General features: G+C 44.2%; 1 protein-coding gene across 10 annotated transcripts in view; it reads left to right on the plus strand.

Annotated features, from left to right (window-relative positions):
- The window catches only part of PPM1A (protein phosphatase, Mg2+/Mn2+ dependent 1A), an 896,181-nt gene that overhangs the window by 749,318 nt on the left and 128,716 nt on the right, over window positions 1-18,147 (plus strand). The gene's annotated exons all lie outside the window — the stretch shown is intronic.

Raw genomic sequence — 18,147 nt, forward strand, 5'->3', positions numbered from 1 at the left:
ATTCTACATGTGCGACTCAATGTGTGTCCAATCCAACAGTGGTTGCCTGAACAGTGGCCTTAAAGTACAGGCGAATGGGACGATCTAGCAGTAGTCTCACAGAAAATAGAGAAAAGTCTTCAATGGTGATAAGTGCACGATATGGTAAAATGGAGACACTTCATAATGCCGTCAATACAAGTAACCATCACATCAGAATTATCCTTGACAGGTTGGGGGGGGGGGGGGTAAGGTCAACAGCTCAAAAAAAGTGGTCAACCCATCAAAGGAAATGTCACATAAATTGGTTACAGCTCCTAGAAATCAGGATGACACACTATTCTTTTCAAAATGTCCTAGTTGGAAAAGGCTTCTTTGTCAACACATTGTATCTTAATATGGGTACTTCCCAAGAAACTTTAACGGGGGCCAGTCTGGCGAAGGGAACGGATGCACATAGAAAAAAAAACTAGGAGACTGGTGACCCCCTCCTTAACACATCACTGAAGTGTTGACACTACACAACCCAAGAAATTGACGACACACTTATTCAAAGTACAACATGGAGTAATGTACATAAAAGGTGCTGTTCAAATATGACAACACATAAAGAAAAACAATAACACTTCAACAAATATAAATAGATCAACAAAATAATGACAAATGAATTCATTCAGATAAGATCATTAATGGGAAAGGGGGTTAGTAGTGGGTGACTATTCCGATTGCCTTTATCAACAAAGATTATAATTGATAGTTGCACCATAAAGATTGTGAAAACACTTCCAACTAAGTATCTAGTCAATTTGACAGACATTTTAAATAGGGTTCTTGTAAAAGGACACAAGTGAAAATTCAACATTAATACACTTGCCGATCTTGGCAACATGGGGGTCACCTGTTAGACCTAGAAAAGTACCTAAGCTTTGCATCCAGGTACCTAGAACCAGGGTCCCTAGGCAATGCACTAATAATGAACATGAACTGGTCAGGGATATTTGCTTACACCCCCTCCCCCTCCTCACCACCTATGCTACGCATAGTAAATAAAAGAAATACGTTTTAAAAAGAAACCAGGGCAGCTCCGCAATGATCCTCATTGCTCCAATATTGGCATGGCAGCCGTGGTACTCTCACCTGTTGAGAATATCAATTTGCCCACCAATCGAACTTCTATCAGCCTACAATCTCCTTATTCGGAGGAAACGACAAACATCCCATCCAGACCCTCAAGCTACTAACTTAGCAGCATGGCTCTTTAAGTCCTAGTGTTTGGACATTTACAGTTGCCCTCATGGTGTATGGAAATACTACGTGAAGCAAAGAAACACAACAACTATTGCTCCTATAATAAAGGGAAAGGTTTGTTACCTGGTGTAGCCAAAACATATCCGTCCCATTAATTGTACCGCAGCAGATGCTATTTGCCTGGTGTACCTTCTAGACTTGGGTCTAGTTTACAATTCACTTAATGTTCATTTAGCAGCATTGTCTGCTTATGCCACATCTCACCACAAGCTACCATGGTGGAAGGTTACCATAGTTAAGCTTTTATGGAAAGAATCGGTATCTAAATACTGTCTTACATAGATTAATGGTGTCTCCTTTTGAACCAATGCATAATGCTTAATTGAGGGATCTTTCATACAAGGTAGTTTTTTCCATTTCTACAACCTCAAGAAGAATAAGTGAGTTACAAACTTTATTAGCTGCAGAACCTTTAATCACAATACACAAGCACAAAGTGGTTTTAGGAACACATCCAAGGTTTAGTCCAAAATGTATATCCAAATTTCATGTCAAGAAATCCATCAAATTATCTGGTTTCTTTCCAAAGCCACAGAAACAAGGAGAAAGATCTTTACACACACTAAACGTATGTTGAGCAGTCATGTACTACCCCCAACAGGACAAATCCAATTTGTAAATCGCATCAATTCTTCGTGTCAGTTGCTGCAGGTTGGGAAGGTGATCCTGTTACCAAGGCAACCATTGCAAGGTAGGTCGCAAAATCTACACCACATTATGCTCTGGTAAAGAAAGCCCAATTCAAACGTAGATCACATTCTACCCAAAGCATAGGGGCGGGCAACATTAGCTTTTCTTGCTAATGTACCACTAGAAGCCATTTGCAAACCGGCCACAAAGTTCTGCTATACTTTCACATAGCACTATTGTGTTGACACACAAGCCATACTTGGTTCTCATGTAGGTCGGACAAACTTAAACGTGTATTTGCAACTGTTCCGACTGCTCACCCTCCACCCTAAGTTGACACCGCTTGTAATCTATGTAAAGCATACAAATATAAGCAGATTTCCGAGCCCTAAAAGGCAAATATTACTTACCAGTAATTGTCTTTCTGTGGCGTGTAGCTTCTTCGAATCACATGCGTCCCACCTATCCTTCCCACTTGGGAGCGAAGAGGAAAAAAAATTGGAAACAAAGAAATGTAAAATCATCAAACTATTTCACACAAGTCACATCAGTAAACCATCTCAGGAAGTTGACCCGATCAGGGGTAACCCTACACGTGAGATAGGAATGCCCCTGTTTGACCCTTTTTCAAAAATCAAAAAAACTAAATGTATTACTCTGCACTGGTAAGTAATGTTTGTCATATATATAATCGCACAGGGACATTGATCAACAAATGGGCCAGACAAGAAAATAGTTAAAGGGTTTTATTACCATGGTTTCCTAGTGGACTACTGCAACCAAAAATCGAGGTTTCTGTTTTGTCTGGACACTCCTTGAAGATATCGCCCCTGTTTTCTCATGTGTCTGCCCAATTTCCATAGGAGTCTCTTCAAGAAGTGGGATTTCATGCACCTACGCCAACCTGTCAACTTCTCCCCAAAGGGGATTCCTTTTTAGTTTCCCTAGAGGGGGTCCATAGTTGTTAAGACTACATTTGAATTTGTTATGCACGGCGGTTGCCTGGGGCATCATGGCGCTGATGCAGGATAAATAACACAGGCGGCAGGTTTGGCTAGTGGAAGAAAATTAGAAAATACATGTTTTAACTGGTGACGGAACACAGTGATCTTCAATGGAATGGATAGAAAATGGAAGTGAATTCCAAAGGGTGGATGCTGCGATTGAAAAAGCGCAGCCACCCACTCTAGTGCGATGGACCCGGGGAACCTGAATGCACAGGGTATTGGTGGAACAGAGAGATCTGGTGGGAAAATAGGGCAGAATTTGTTCTGCAGAAATTCTGCACGGTCACCATAAAAGGCATGGTGAACAATGCAGATCTTAAATTGAATTCTTACACCTAGCAGCCTGTCAAAAAATTGACAAGTTATCCAGTCACTCCAATGCAGAGAAAATATACTCCTCCTTTGTATATTTCAAAAGTGATTTTTAATAAAATTCAAAAGTATGATTCTCGTGTAATTTCATAAAGAAACAATTCATACAGATTAGAATATTTTCATACATTTAAGGAAATTATGTTGTTAAATAACATTTTTATTTCCAGTTAGAAGAACAAAGGAACACAGATCAATCATAACAATCTTATGAGTTTGCCAACTCATAATTATAATCCCTCAACACTGTAATTGTTTGTAATACATTTGATAACAATCCTATGTATCAGAGCAACAAAGCATTGAACCTCTAATACAGATCGTACACTACGCGCTTCGGGGCTACTGTTGTCCCTTCGTCAGGTGTGGATGTTATCCTTTTCAGTACCTATTGGGGTAAAAGATGAGGAGAAATGGGTCAACACTCAACCCATATCCTAATTTAATTCAATTTCAAGATTGATCGATTCTTAATTAAATACAGAAGGCACTAACTTGTAGTATCTAGTTTCACAACCAATACTTCATTGCAAAAGCTGAAATAAAGGGAAATAATATGCCCTTTATTTAATTCACTTTTTTCTTTTGTGATTCTAAATAATGAAGAGCAGGATCATAAATGAAAATCACGCTAACCTTCTGAAATTCTCCTATATTTAAACGATGTTCGTTCCAGTCAAAAAGCAACTTGAAGCCAATCACGTTTTGTTTATTCAACCTAAATAAAAAAAAGTCGGAAACGTTGTCCTTGTAAAAAATATCTATATTCTTGAGCCTGCCACATATATTATTAATCTTACATTGTTTACTTAGTACAATATCAATTGCTCAGCAAAGGAAAGAAACAAAGGCTGTATTAACAGTCTCCCGTCCTGTGCTGGCGTGTTCTGTAGAAAAGCTAACTCCACTCCACACTGAGTGGGGCACGCAACATGTTCTCAGAGTTCATAAACATTAACATCCATTAACTACGCTTTCCAACTCTATGCAGCAATTCAACATAAGTTGTCTGCACCGATCTCCTTCACAAGGTAACCCTACCTTGTAATTTTCAAAGATGTCTGTCAGTCATTTTGATGCTAGCTAAACTCCCTTCTAATCTGATTAGCACGAGCGCCTGATACGGGAACCGGTTGAAAACCGCATCCCGTATTGCATCAGTGTTATATTGCTCATGCCTCCCTTCACGTGATTCTTGGTGTCACGTGAGTTGTGCTACATTTGCATCGCTGTCAGTATCTAGTTAATGACGACAGTCATATTCACATACATTTTTGTTGTAAACTGCCATTTATAAATTTTACAGGAAAAATAAAAAATGTAATAAAAAAAAGAAAATGTTTTCACTTTACTCATTCACTTGGCTGCTCGTGTCACGTGAGAGGCATTTTTACGGATGAGATGGTGTTAGAATTCAAATCTATTGAAGGAACTGTAGGAGAGGCCAATCGCAGACAAATCATTCCCTTGGTCTATTTTTAAGTTAGACTTAGTGGCAGGGCCAGGTAAGGTAGTTTGGACAGAGGACATATTTTCTTTTGGACTTCATGACAAGGGACAAGCACCTTTTAGCTTCTTTAGATGGGTAGGGTACATTAAAAGAACCTGAACCATGTCTTCTGAGTGTCGGACTCCTCTTTCTGATCTGCCACCGTTCGCACTTTTCTGAAGTTTCCTTTGTTACCACAGATTCTTGGAGGTAAGGTGACTGATCTTCCCTTGATGCATGTAGGGGGATAATGTTGGAATAATTCAGAAGCAAGGCCAATCGTCTTCCGTGCTGTTCAGTAGGGACCATAGCACATGTCATACTGTGGCGGGATCAGAACGTGTATGGTGGTTGTGACGGGTTCCACAGCAGTCAGGTGGCTGGTCGACCTGCACATCTCTCTATCCAGGCTTTTTTCTCCCCAAAGTGTAATGATTATGCACAGAAAGATTTCGAAGGTGGAGATAGCCAGATAGTTTTCCACTCAGAGCAAGGATGCAAATCAACTGGTGAAGTGTAGTCCTGGAATTCGATGGGTTCTCCCTCCTTGTGTTTTGGGAATTCCTTAAAGACTTGCTCTCTAATCTCAACACTAATCTTCCTTCTGTCCTCATTCTCCTTGATCTATCCTCTGCTTTTGATACGGTCAACTGCGCCATCCTGATCAATTGTGTCTGTGACAACTTGGGCATTACAGGTCAGGCCCTAGCCTGGTTGACCTCCTTTAATTTCAATCGACCCTCCCATGTCCAACTTGGGTACTTTCTCTCTACCACATCTCTCTACATGTGGTGTTCCCCAGGGTTCTAACCTCTCATCCTGTCTCTTCTACCATTACTTGGCACCTCTGGCCCACCTCATCTCTACCTTCTGTTCTAACTTTCAGTGTTACGCAGATGACACTCTGCTCTCCTTCAGGCTCCCCTCAGCCTCCTCTGCTCTCGCTCATACCGGACTGTCTATCTGCGATTCAGGAATGGTGTGCCTCCAACGCTCTCTGCCTTAATGCCAGTAAGACAGATCCTTCTCATTGGGACCCCTGATCCCACATTCCCCTGTTTCACTCTGGCCGCTCACCCTGAGCCCTCTACCCGCACCTTCCTGTGAGGCGAAGAACCATGGGATCATCTTCGACTCCACCCTCCAACCGCTCCTCACATCTTTGACATCTCTAAGAAGCCACACTACCAGCTGCACCTCCTCAGAGGTATTCTTCGTTTTCTCACTTTCCCCCAGAAGCTCACTCTCTCCAGAGCCCTGGTTCTCTCTAGGCTGGACTGCTGCAACAGCCTCTTTCTAAATCTGCCCGCCTCTACTCTTTGCCCTTTGCAACTAATTCAGAACAGGAATCCAAGACTTGTCTTTGGCCTCAGGCCCAGGGATCATATCTCTCAAGCCCTGAAATCTCTCCACTAGCTCCCAGTGGCTGCAAGGACTAAGTTCAAGACCCTCTGTATTGTCCACAAGGCTTTCTGGGGCCGGGGACCACACTACATCGAAGTCTCTTTTCCTAATCATCTTCCTTCTCAAGCCCTCCGCTCTTCCACCTCCAGCTCTGAAGGTCAAATGCTTCTCCAGGCAGAGAGTGGAGGGTGGGGGTAGATCTCCGTCCTCGGCTGGGGCCTCCCTCTGGAACAGCCTCTCTCAAACTTGAGCAGGACCACAAAAAGTTCCGGAAGCTACTCAAGACCTTCCTCTTCACTTCTGCTCTCTCCCCTGCTGATGCTCCTGTCTGCTGTGCTAACTGGTTACCTCGCCAGCCACTGAACCTCATGGCACCAGGCTCCTGCACAACCAGTAGCCCCTTGCACTGCCTCTGGGTCTCCCACCCACTTAGGGACTGTATCTGCAACCCTACAGTCCCCTGCCTCCCTGCACTTATTTGAGCCACCACCCTGGCAGCATTTACCGCGTTTGCACAATCTAAATGACATAAGACCTAGTAAGAGTGTTTTGTCCTCCCCCTGTCTACCCTTCTTTGTCTTGTCGTGCCTAGAAACACCTGTGTACAGGCGCATTATGAATCACATCATTCATTCCAATTTTCTTGCTCCATCTTTTCTTCTAAGCCTTGGTCAGCACAGGAACACCCCGGAATAGAGGGACACTGGATCTCAAATGAAGGGAGGGTTGAGGACCAAGAATGACTTCTTATCGCTCCCTCACAGTTCGAGCAATACCCCATGGTTGGTATTCCCAACAATGGCCTGAATGGACTCTGGTGATGAGCGGCCTACAGTGTTTAGGCATGTCGATCCCAAAGATGACACCATATCCCATACAGTGGGCATTAGCAAACACTGTCTGAATTAAACTCAAAGCTGTCAGGATGGATCTTCTACTTGATGTGCTAGTGCTGTCGGAAAACTTAGCTAACGAAAGTGTCTCTTGTGAAAGTAAAATGTTCATAGAAAAGTTCTGCCAGTGCTCCATAAATCCAGGTGCTGTATGTCCCTGAGCAAATCCACCCAAAAGTATGAGCACACAGTCCTGGGCTTTATGGTTTTCCACCACCCTTTTTTCTACAGTTCTTGGGGTGACTTCTCTTGACTTGTCAGTCTAAGGTTTAAGAGTTCATGCACCCTGTTTTCCACAGTTCTCAGGATCTTTCATTCTTGGCCCTTCGTGCCGTATGTGGAGCCTGCGGTTGGATTCTCCAAGTGGGATTGTGAGAGGCAGACATTCTAGGTTGGAATCGAGCCAGAGAATGACAGGAGGCTGCCCTAGCACTGGGATATGGTTATGACCAGGTTGCCCACTTCCGTCCTCTGTCAGGGTTCAGCTCTACTAGCCACCTGCTCCAATCTCTCTTCCGCAGTGTCTTCCATCACGTTTTGCTCCCACAAATCAGTTTTTCTTCGGTAGAAATCTTTCTAGTGGTAGCTTTTTGTCTTCAGGTCTACTACTTTCTCCTCACCAAAATTCCACGTATACTGCTTTCTCCTCTCCTAGTCCTTCGTCTGTCTTCATTTCCCGCCTTTACACTTCTTTCTTCCCGTAGGTTGTCCAAGATTTGACCCTCACTTCTTTCTGACAACCCTTCATTCTACTTATGAACGGTTCTCCTCGCCTTCACTTTGTCTACCTGCATTCTGTGTTCTTTATATTTATTATATTTCCTTCTTTTCCTCACTCATCTCTATAAATAACCGCACCAACAGTCTATTCTCCTTCTCACCTCCTTCACCCACCTCCCCTAGAACAATTCGGGCTTTCCAATTACAGATTTGCTCAAGTAATTTTCTCCAGTTTCCTAATATCCCTCTTCTTCTTCGCTCCTTTAGGCACATTCTCTCCTCCACTCTTCTGGTATTTTCTTCTCCTGTCACCCCAGGGTCAATCTCTTCCCCACCCCCTTGACCTATTCCTCCCCTGCCGTTTGGGTTTTGCTCCTTCTAGCACAGGTCTCTTTATCCCCCACTTTCAGGGTCTGTCTTTACCCAGCCTCCTAGATCCTCCCAGCCTTCAGTCTCTTTGCTCTCCAAGCCCTTCTGGGTCTCTTATCCAGGCTTCTGCTCTCACCAAAATCCATGGGCTCTGCTACAGTCTCCACCTCTTAACCATCTTCTGTTTAATTTCTCCAGGCAGCACCATAGGAATTCTTCCTCCTACTACCACCATCTACTTACTGAACCCTTGAGGTTTTATAGGGCTCCGTCCAGTTTTCCTCTGATGGAATAGGAGTCGGGTGTGGTGGCTTTGCATGCGGAGCTTATGAGTCCTAGTTCTCTGGGCCTAGATGAATCTGGACCGCATTTGAGAGCCACGCCCGCCATATTGGAATTGAGATGGCGAAGGCGCAGTCTGAGATTGTAGGCTACCTGTTATGAATTGTGTCCCAAAGGCCATGGGTGAAAGTTTGGCATCTGGAAGGATGCTCTACATTGACGGCAGCAGAACGCTTAAGTCGAATGAAGAAATGAACTAAATAAAGAAACAAAACTAAACGAAGATGAAAGAGGTGTGGTGCAGTTTTGTTTGGTGTTTCTGAATCTGGACTGGAGGGAATCCACATAATGAGCGCACCCCAAGGTAGTTAGTTCATGATACAGTAAACGGCCACTATCCCGAGAAGCATCTTCTCAGATAGTGGTCTGTGGAAAGAGCTGTTGGCAGTTTTTTATTTTTAATATGGGTAGGTCAGTGTCTATTTTGTAGAATGCTGGAAAGAGACATGTTGAAAGATTGAAGGGGACTATGTAAGAGGAGGTGATGCATGTTTTTAAAATGTACTGTGATGGGATCAGGGGGCATGGAACAAGGGTTGGCTGAGTAAAAGATCGGTAGGAGTTCAGGGAAGGAAAGTGGGATGGATAAAAGGTGTTTGTAGTTGGAGGTGGAAAAGAAGGGAGGGGGGTGCAGTGGGGCTCAGAGTAGTTTAGACCAGGTGTCGCACATTTGTAAGATTTTTGAAAAGTAGGTGGTAAAGTTATCAGCAGAGGATGAGGGAGAGGAGGTGATGGAGTGGTTTTAACTGCGGCAAAGCATGGCCTGGTGTGTTTTGGACTGCTTTCTAGCAGTGCGTGAGTATGAGGTGTTTGTAGTATAAGCATTTTGTGAGGTTTTGAGCGTTAATCAGGGTAAGGAGAGTGCGTTTTCATACTATAAGGCAAATGTGGGTGATTTTTGTACCAGCAGCATCGGTGGAGTCACATGGATCTACTCGGTTGTTGGATAGCTGGGGAATTGCATGTTTGTGGCACCGCGTGAAGGTGTGCACAAGATGGTGATAGTCAAAGGGGTTTGCTAGAGCAGTGTTGAACTTTGCGAAGGTGAGTTCGATAGAGTGGGCAACTTGAGGAGAGAAGGCTTTGAATGCTGTCCTGACTTGGTCAGGAAAGGAAGATCAGGGAGCTTGGGTCAGATTTCAATTTTCTTTTGGTGTTGGAGAGGGGGAGCCGAGACTGAATAAAACAGAGACTGTGAAATTAATTAGTGGGTGTTCATAGAAGGATGCGAGAACAGATGAGACTGGAGCATAGGCATTTGAGGTCAAGAGTTGCTATAAGTGGGAGTGAGATGTAGGTTGATCATGTGTGGGAGTTGGATGGCCATATAGGTTTCCCTGGGAGTGGACACTTGCTGGAGTGGGGTGTTCCTTTGTCCTGGTGCAGAGATTGGGGTTCAATAATGATAGTAGGGGCATCGGCTAGGAGAGATTCTAGTAATGGTTCTCTGTCAGAAAAGCAGGTAATGTGGATGGGGGTGGGTGATAGATGAGAATAGTGAGGTGATTGGAGCAGGAAGTTGAGCAGAGATGTGTTCAAACAGGAGATGGTGAAGTCTACTGTGGTGGAGGAGCGAATAGCGGGTCCTCGCTGATGATCAGACCAACACTACTAGTTTTTTCAAAGTCACGGGCAGTTATAGGATGGTAGAGAGGTCTGTATGGTGGGGGGCAGTCAAGGTTGCAACTGACAAGAGTCGGAATCCACACTTCAGTGACTGCCACTACAGAGAACTTGGTGTGATAGGAGTAAAATTGGACCGGTGGGGTTATGAAGTATCATTTAGAAGGGAATGGGCATTCCAGAGGTTGAGTGGGAGTTCAGTGGAAAAGCGAGAAAGAGGTGAGGGAGATGGGGTAGTCACAAAGAGGTGATGACTGGATATGTGGGAAAAGAGATTAAGATGCCATTCAGGTCTCTGGAGGATAGGGCTCGGTAGAGAGGGAGTGGTGGAACGGATCGTGGGGGCAGGCAGAGGCCCCAAAAGAGGGGAGGGAAAGGGAGTGGAGGAGGATAGGCTGGAGGGTAATGTGGTTAATTACTGAAGTATGTGTGCTCCTCCACCCTGTGTTATTTTAGACTGGTTCTAACCATTTTGAAAGTATTAGGAGCAGAATGACATAGAATTTCAATATTGCCTTCTTGGTGATTCAGGTTTCCTTAGTCCTTACTCTCCATCTTCCTCAATAGCCATGCTGCAATCCCCAAAGAACATATACTGTGGTATAACCGACTCTTTAGACGAAGGGATAATGAATACGAAACTGGGTGTAATGTTTGGCGATGCACAAGTAGAAGGGCAGAGCTCTAGATGTGCCTGCCTCCTTTTAGGTTTTCCTGACCCACCTTGAATGTAGCATGCTGCCCCAACTAGTTGTGGAGGAAAGAGGGAGGAAGGCAGAACAAAACTGGCAGAACAAAACTGCTACCCCCACTTTTTGTCTTAAAATGAAACTTAAACTACTTTAATGCAATGCAAGGACATTAGGGATGCTTCAAGATCTTCCTGTTGGAAATCTAAAGGAGGGTGTAGCGTTACCCGGCTCCAGTGCAGTACTTTTGTGTGGCTTTTAGTCCTACACGTTTTGAATATATTCTTTAACAATTGTATGTTCAAATAATTAACAAATGTAATCTTGGTCAAACCAAAGAAGTTTAAAATTATTGAAGTTGTCATTTAGTCAGTACTAAGAACTTGAAATCCTCATGAACAAACATTTTTCTGGACTTGAGAAATCCTCTTTACGTTATGAATCCATTGTAAATGCAGTCTGCAAAGCATTTTTTAACATATTTTTTACAAAAGAGTAAATTGAGAGTAATGGTGATTTTTCTTTTTTTTTGCTTGTTTTAACTTTCGTTTTCTGCTACAATTTGTTAAAGTTGGAAAATTGCATTTACAGGACCAACAGCGTGCAAGTGCCAACGTTGGTGGTCCATGCATGCGATTTGCACTTTTTACAAAATTACCCCATAGTGTCTGATTTGCAAATAGGCCAGTCACTCCCCTTGTGGAACACCAAAATAGTATTTACAGTCTCTGATTACATAGACCCTCAACATGTCTTTAACCTTGTGCATACTCCCTTCTCCCTCCTGCTTTCTCTAGCTGTCGTGAACTTCGTTCTGTAAGTGGGGGTCTGCAGCAAGAAAATAACACAGCCCTCCCCTCACCATCAATTTGTCTAAAATGTTTACGTTCATATTAGTAATTGTGCTTTTCTCAATGTCTTGTCAAAATTAAATTGCATACTGCATATGCCTACGGTGCAGTGCTATCGGAGTAACATCACATTTGATTACGGTTTATGGTTCCAGTTAAAAAGGGTGCAGATATGATATTGAAACCCAATACCACCTCCCACAATGATCTCCTCAGCACCGCCCGAGTTGTTGTAGGCTTCCTGTCTGCCCACATGACATTCAATGTTTGCTGTTGAAGTCCTGGAGAATTGATTTGTGGGTTGGAAGGGAGGGTTTACAGCAGTTGTTATAAAGTTAGACTTAATCTCACAGAGAACGTTTGGGTAATTTGCATTAATTTGCAAGAAGTATTGAGTAATGCAGATTCCCAAATATATAATAGGTTGGTTATTCTATTTCAAAGAAAAAGCCTTTTCAAGTACAGAACCGTCTCTTGGTTTCATTCAAGTCTTTACATTTTGAGGTGGGGCAGACATTCTGTTAAGGTTTTTTCTATTTCCATTTGGGTGTCTATTTTGGCAGAAATAATCAGCCCGTTGTCCCACAAACAGCCATGTTTGTATGATTTTCCTCACGGAAGCCTCATTACAACAAATAGTTTGGATATAGCACTTCATAGCTAGGGCAAGAGCGAGGTTTTCACTCAGCAAAATACGATTTTATAAAAAAAAATCCCTTGATTCCAATACTGGCTCTTAGTCCTGTTAGGTTGCAAAGACACTAGTTAATAAATTGATGCCGCACCATTTGGTTTCAAAACTCCTGTCAAATTCCTCCTGTTGGGCCAATCAAACAACTTAGATATCGAAAACAAATGCAATGGGCAGTTTTTTATTTTTTATTGTAAGTGCATCTATTAGATGAAATATTTCTGACTTTCTTAGTTTCGCCCCATGTACACAACTGGTATGATCCTGGTCAAGTAGAGTAGGAGCAGAGTCCAGACATGCAGAGGATCTTTTTGTGTTGGTTAGACCTATAGGTTTTTAGGAGCCACAGTCTAAGGCATTGTCATTGAACTTTGCAGTTATTGAAATTGACCTAAAATCATATACAGGACATTAATTTAATTGTTTGATCATTTGTGATGTGAATATGTTGTGAACGTGTTTGGCACACCTGTCTGGTCCAGTTAACTTCTGTTTTAGCTCTCTTTTGGCTTTAACAATTTCCCCACTAGAATTGGGTGCATCAAACATTTTTTTCTCGTGTAGAAGAAATCAAACACTGAACTGAAATCTTTGGTTTGGTAGTTGGGTACGTTTTTAATAGCAGCACTACTGTAAAACCCGGCAGTTGCTGCATCGCGTTACCGTTGGCAGGCAGGTTCGTGCCTGTATCCCCGCTGGTGCTCCTCTCACTGATCACAACGTAGGGCCGTTCTGCGGCCTTCTGACCTTCTGTGTCGGTGAGACAGCGGCCCAATCACAGGGGCTGGTTTGACTAGGCACCCGACGTACTGAGCTTCACTTATGCTCGCAAGGCTTCCGTGGCATTGCATGCCAACGGAAGGTAATGTCGTGGGTCTTCATAAAAGGGCAGTGTGCTAGGGACACAATGTGCCTAAAAACTATGTCCATGCTGCTACCCTGCTTGCTTCGTGGCTGTGTTCTTCCCTGCTCAGTCTCCAGCTTTTGTAGCCTGCCTTGCCTGTTCTCTGCTCCTCCTCTATTTCCTGGTCCCCCCGCCTGTCCTTTTGCTTGCACTCCTCCTCTTCTTTGGAGCCACTGGTTGTCTTCTGCCTAGCCTCTCTTCCAATGCTTTTCTTAATGACCTTTTGGCCATTCTCTTCTGGCCTGGCGCTAGTTCTTTTTTCCATACTTCATTGTATACTCACTTGACTCATTCGGATACACTGCCAGACACCTTCCGATTCAGTATTCACACTGTCTTCACACCACAGAAATACTGGAAGGCAGGTTAGTCCGTGGTGTGGAGAGTGGGTGTCCAACCATTCCAGAGTACCATATTCTCAGGGTGGTGAGGGGCTAGTTTCTCCTGCTGCAGTCTCACTACGAAACCTGGCCTCGCAGCAAACCTTTTCGACTGACAAGACCCGAAGGACCCGCCGCCCAAGTTATCAAGTATTTGGCAACTACAGGGTGAACACACATTCCGGAAGCGGTTATCTCTTGCTCCTGTACAATGACTGTAATGGGAGATTGTAGGACATCTTTAAGAAGCATTTTATTCTTTTCAATCAGTGCAATAGACTTCTATGAGGACAGGGGAAGCCTGATCTTCCATGGGCACTCGGAGTGCCTTTAAGAGAGCTCAATACAGATGCGTATTCAAAATCCAAATCTAAAAATTGCTTATCACTATTTGAAGTAGTTTTGGTTACTGCAAAAATATATTGCTGGTAGAGTAAGTAAGGTTACAAAAACATTTTCTGAGGCTGCAGAAAGCTAACATGATAGTGAACTACTGCTTCAGCGTGCAAGGTTTTTTTTCCTCCATTCTGACAGCAAGCACATGTGACAAAAGAAATGGCCTCCTGGGTCACGTGGAGGTAGAGGTGCTGCTACACCCGCTGAGACTCTGCCATCCGAAGCTGCCTCAACGCCAATACTGCTTTGAGGCCTTAACCGACTGGACTGTGGTAGGAGGCAGTTTATCTCAGCATCTGGAAGGGTGGCGAAGTAATACTTCTGATGCATTGGTACTGCCTTCCCTTTCTGAAAAGGCCTCCAAACTGTCCACAAGAGGCCAGTCCTTGAAAAAAAGACAAGCTCCTCTCCAGGAGGTACTAACCCTGTTGGAGAAAGGTGCAGTCATATTAATACCTGCAGCGCAAGGAATCAAGGCTGGTGCTCACTGTACTTTCTGATGCCAAAAAAGGACGGAGGATTGCGACCCATCATGGACTTGAGATGCTTGAACAAGTTCTTAAGGAAGGACAAGGTCAAGATGGTCACTCTTGCGCAGATCCTTCATACCCTTCAGCTCCAGTATTAGATGGATCTTCAGGATGCTTACTTCCATGTGTCAATACATCATAAGCACACGAAGACACTCGCCATTGGGTGTTCTCACTGAGTTTCGAGTGCTACCTTTCAGGCTCACCTCCACCCATAGGGTCTTTAGCAAGTTGATGGTTGGTGGTGGCAGCAAAACTTAGGGGTTGGGGGAGATTCACATGTTCCCCTACCTGGACGATTGGCTGATCAGAGCCTGTTCACCCGAACAGGCTTTGCAACATCTAGACGGCACCTGCCACTCTACTTAAACTGGGCTTCATCCACAATTTCAAGAAGTCCCTAATGACGCCTTCCCAAAAGCTGTAATTCATTGGAGAAGTCCTGAATGCTGTCTTGGGGATGCTTCATCCCCCCGCCCCCTGAGGTAAGGGCTTTTCACATTTCGCAGATGTTAAGCAAATTTCAGAGTGCCCATCGTCTCTACCAGCATACAATTTTCCGAGATTGCTGGGCCTCATGGCACCCTGCATTTTTCTGGTGCCAGAGGCTCGTCTGAGAATGCAATCCCATTTTCTGGTGCCAGCGGCTCGTCTGAGAATGAGATCCCTTCAGTGGGCCCTCAGTTCCCAGTGGTCCCAATTGTCTGGCAGAATGACAGACCTAATTCAGGTCCCAAGCAAGGTCGCACAGAATATTCTGTGGTGGGCCTGTCTGGAGAATGTGTTGAAAGGGGAACTTTTTTGGCAACCATGGACAGAGATTACAGTAGTTACGGACGCCTCCCTTACAGGTTGGGGAGCACATACCAACAATCTTGCGATCAGTGGTCGCTGGTCTGCGTCAGAGTCGAAACTATGCATCAACCTTTTGGAGCTGAGGGCAATCAGACTGGCACTGATAGCCTTTCTGCCATCTGTGCATGGGAGGAATGTCCTGATAATGACGGACAACACAGTGGCCATGCATTACCTCAATAAGAGAGAAGGTGTAGGGTAACTACCACTGTGCAGAGGCAATGGAGTTCTGGTTTTGGGCACTGCACCATGGAAAATCTCTATCAGCAGTTCACCTAGCTGGAGAAGAGATCACGGCGGCAGACGCTTTGAGCAGGCAGAGCACAGTCTGCCACGAGTGGGAGTCAGCTTGGGAAGTCCCTCTAGAGATCTTTGCCCTCTGGGGAACACCTGAAGTGGACCTTTTTGCATCCAGTGTCAACAGGAAATGTGACCTGTTCTGATCCAGGGAATTTCCTCAGAGAGGAGCTCTGAGAGACGCGTTTGTGGTGGATTGCGATTTTCCAATTCAGTACGTATTTCCACCAGTCCCTGTCATTCATCATGTTGTCAGGGGGTGTAGAAAGTTTGGGATGTCAATGATATGATTGCCCCGGATTGGGCCAGGAAGTTGTGGTATCTGGAACTTCTGGAAATGTCCATCTGTCCTCCAATTAGTCTTCCCCAAAGAGAGGACTTGAGCTTGCAAGATGGGGGTCACATTCTTACCCCAGAAATCAGGATCCTCAACCGTCACACGCTAAAATGCAAAGTTTGGGACCTTCTGGAAGACGTGATAGAGGTATTGCTTTCGGCAAGAAAGGCAGCGACAAAATCTCTATACTGCTGCCGTTCTAACAGGTTTTGCAGCTGGTGTAGAGATCTAGGAATTGACCTATTCACTTGTGACACACCATCAGTTTTATCTTTCCTACTACATCCAACCCATCAGGGGCTTCAGGTTTCTACGGCCAAGGACTATGTGGCTGACCTGTCCGTTTGTAAGCGTTCACCGGAGCAGGGTTCCTACTTCAAAGTCCCAATTGTCATCCAATTTTTGAAAGACTTGACTAATATCTTCCCGCTGGATCCCTTTATTGTTCTGGTCTGGGACCTCAACCTAGTCTTGAGCTTCCTGATGGGCGCTCCTTTCGTGCCTTTGCATTCCTGTCCTCTTAGGAAGTTTTACTTCAGCTGTTGCCTCTGCTCGCAGGGTTAGCGAGCTTGAAGCTTTGTCATCCGGCCACCATTTACAGTATTATTTTTATAAAGACAAAGTAGCTTTGAGGGTCCGCCCTCTTTTCTACTAATGTGGTGTCAGAATTCCATTTGGCACAAAAAATAGTTTTGGCTACTTTCTACCCCCCTCCTCAACCATCTAAAGAGGAGAAAAAACTCCACAGGCTGGATCCTAAGAGAACTTTAAGCTTTTATATTAACAGGCTTTCTAAATTAAGACAGGATGATCAGCTGTTCGTAGGCTACACAGGCCATAGGATGGGACAAGCGGTTACAAAATAGACCCTGTTTTTATGAATTATCCTGTGCATCTCTGAATGCTACAATCTGGCTGGAAAAGAAGTCCTTGAAGGCACATTTTACATGAGGGGTGGTTACTTCCTACGCCCTTCAGAGACTAGTAACGTTGCAAGATATTTGCAATGCTGCCACCTGGTCTTCGTTGCATACCTTCATGAAACACTATTGCTTGGATTTCTATCGGTTCTGGAAACAAGATTTGGAAAAGCTGTTTTACACAGCATAAATCCGAAATACATTCTTCTTTCCCACCTCATACCGAGTACTGCTATGGGAGTCTATCAAAGATGAGGAATATGTGGGAGGACACAACCTATTAGAAGAACAAAACACTTAACCCTGGTAATTTTCTTTTAACTGGATATTCCTCCCACGTATTCCTCATCACACCCCCCATCCTAGCCCTCCGATAGAGAATTTCTGCAATATACACCTTCCTCTCTGTTAATGCTCACGCCTCTCATCTTTGTAATGCTTGTGTGAAAATGCAAGTTAGAATAACATGGCGTCGATGTGCAGCCATTTTGGACACTCGTCTCACATCACTGTAATAAAGCCTGCGTTTCAGCGGGCCTCACAAAATAAACGAGCAGGAGCGAAAACAGAGCAAGGTCACATAAATATTATGGTGGAGTTAACTCACTGTGGGAATAGTTATTGTATTGTCCACTGAAGGACGAATACAGAAAGGGAGTTAGAGCATACTGCAGGTCCATGATAAGGGGTTCTGGGAATGAATGCGAGGAGAGGGGCGCTAGGTTTTTCCACTTCTGTTTTTTTCCACCCTCTGTCCCTTCGACTTGTGATCTGCTCTCTGGCCAAGGGCAAACTCAACAGGGAAATGCTCCGATAAAGGAGAGTGCATTGCATGGCAAAAGTTAGTTGGAATTTGGACCACCGGGTAATGCAGTCTCGCTGAGAGGGAGGAAGCTCCGCCTCAGCCCCTGTTAGACCCAGTGATCTCTTTGCCTACCTGCTGAGGGACTAAGCAGTGTTGTGGTGGCCAAAATGAAGGTTTCTTCCGCTTCCTTTTTAACGGTGATGTTTCTTATATCCATATTTTTATATATCTAAGTATTATATGTTTGTTTATGTGTGTATATATATAACGTGTGAATAAAGTGCCTAAAACAAGCCATTTGTTTCATGATATTGCATAGTTTGTGTGGTCTTTTGCTCGTGTGAGTCCAGTCACTC

This window comes from Ambystoma mexicanum, chromosome 14 (assembly GCF_040938575.1).
Source record: "Ambystoma mexicanum isolate Mex_15411 chromosome 14, UKY_AmexF1_1, whole genome shotgun sequence".
NCBI classification, from domain to species: domain Eukaryota; kingdom Metazoa; phylum Chordata; class Amphibia; order Caudata; family Ambystomatidae; genus Ambystoma; species Ambystoma mexicanum.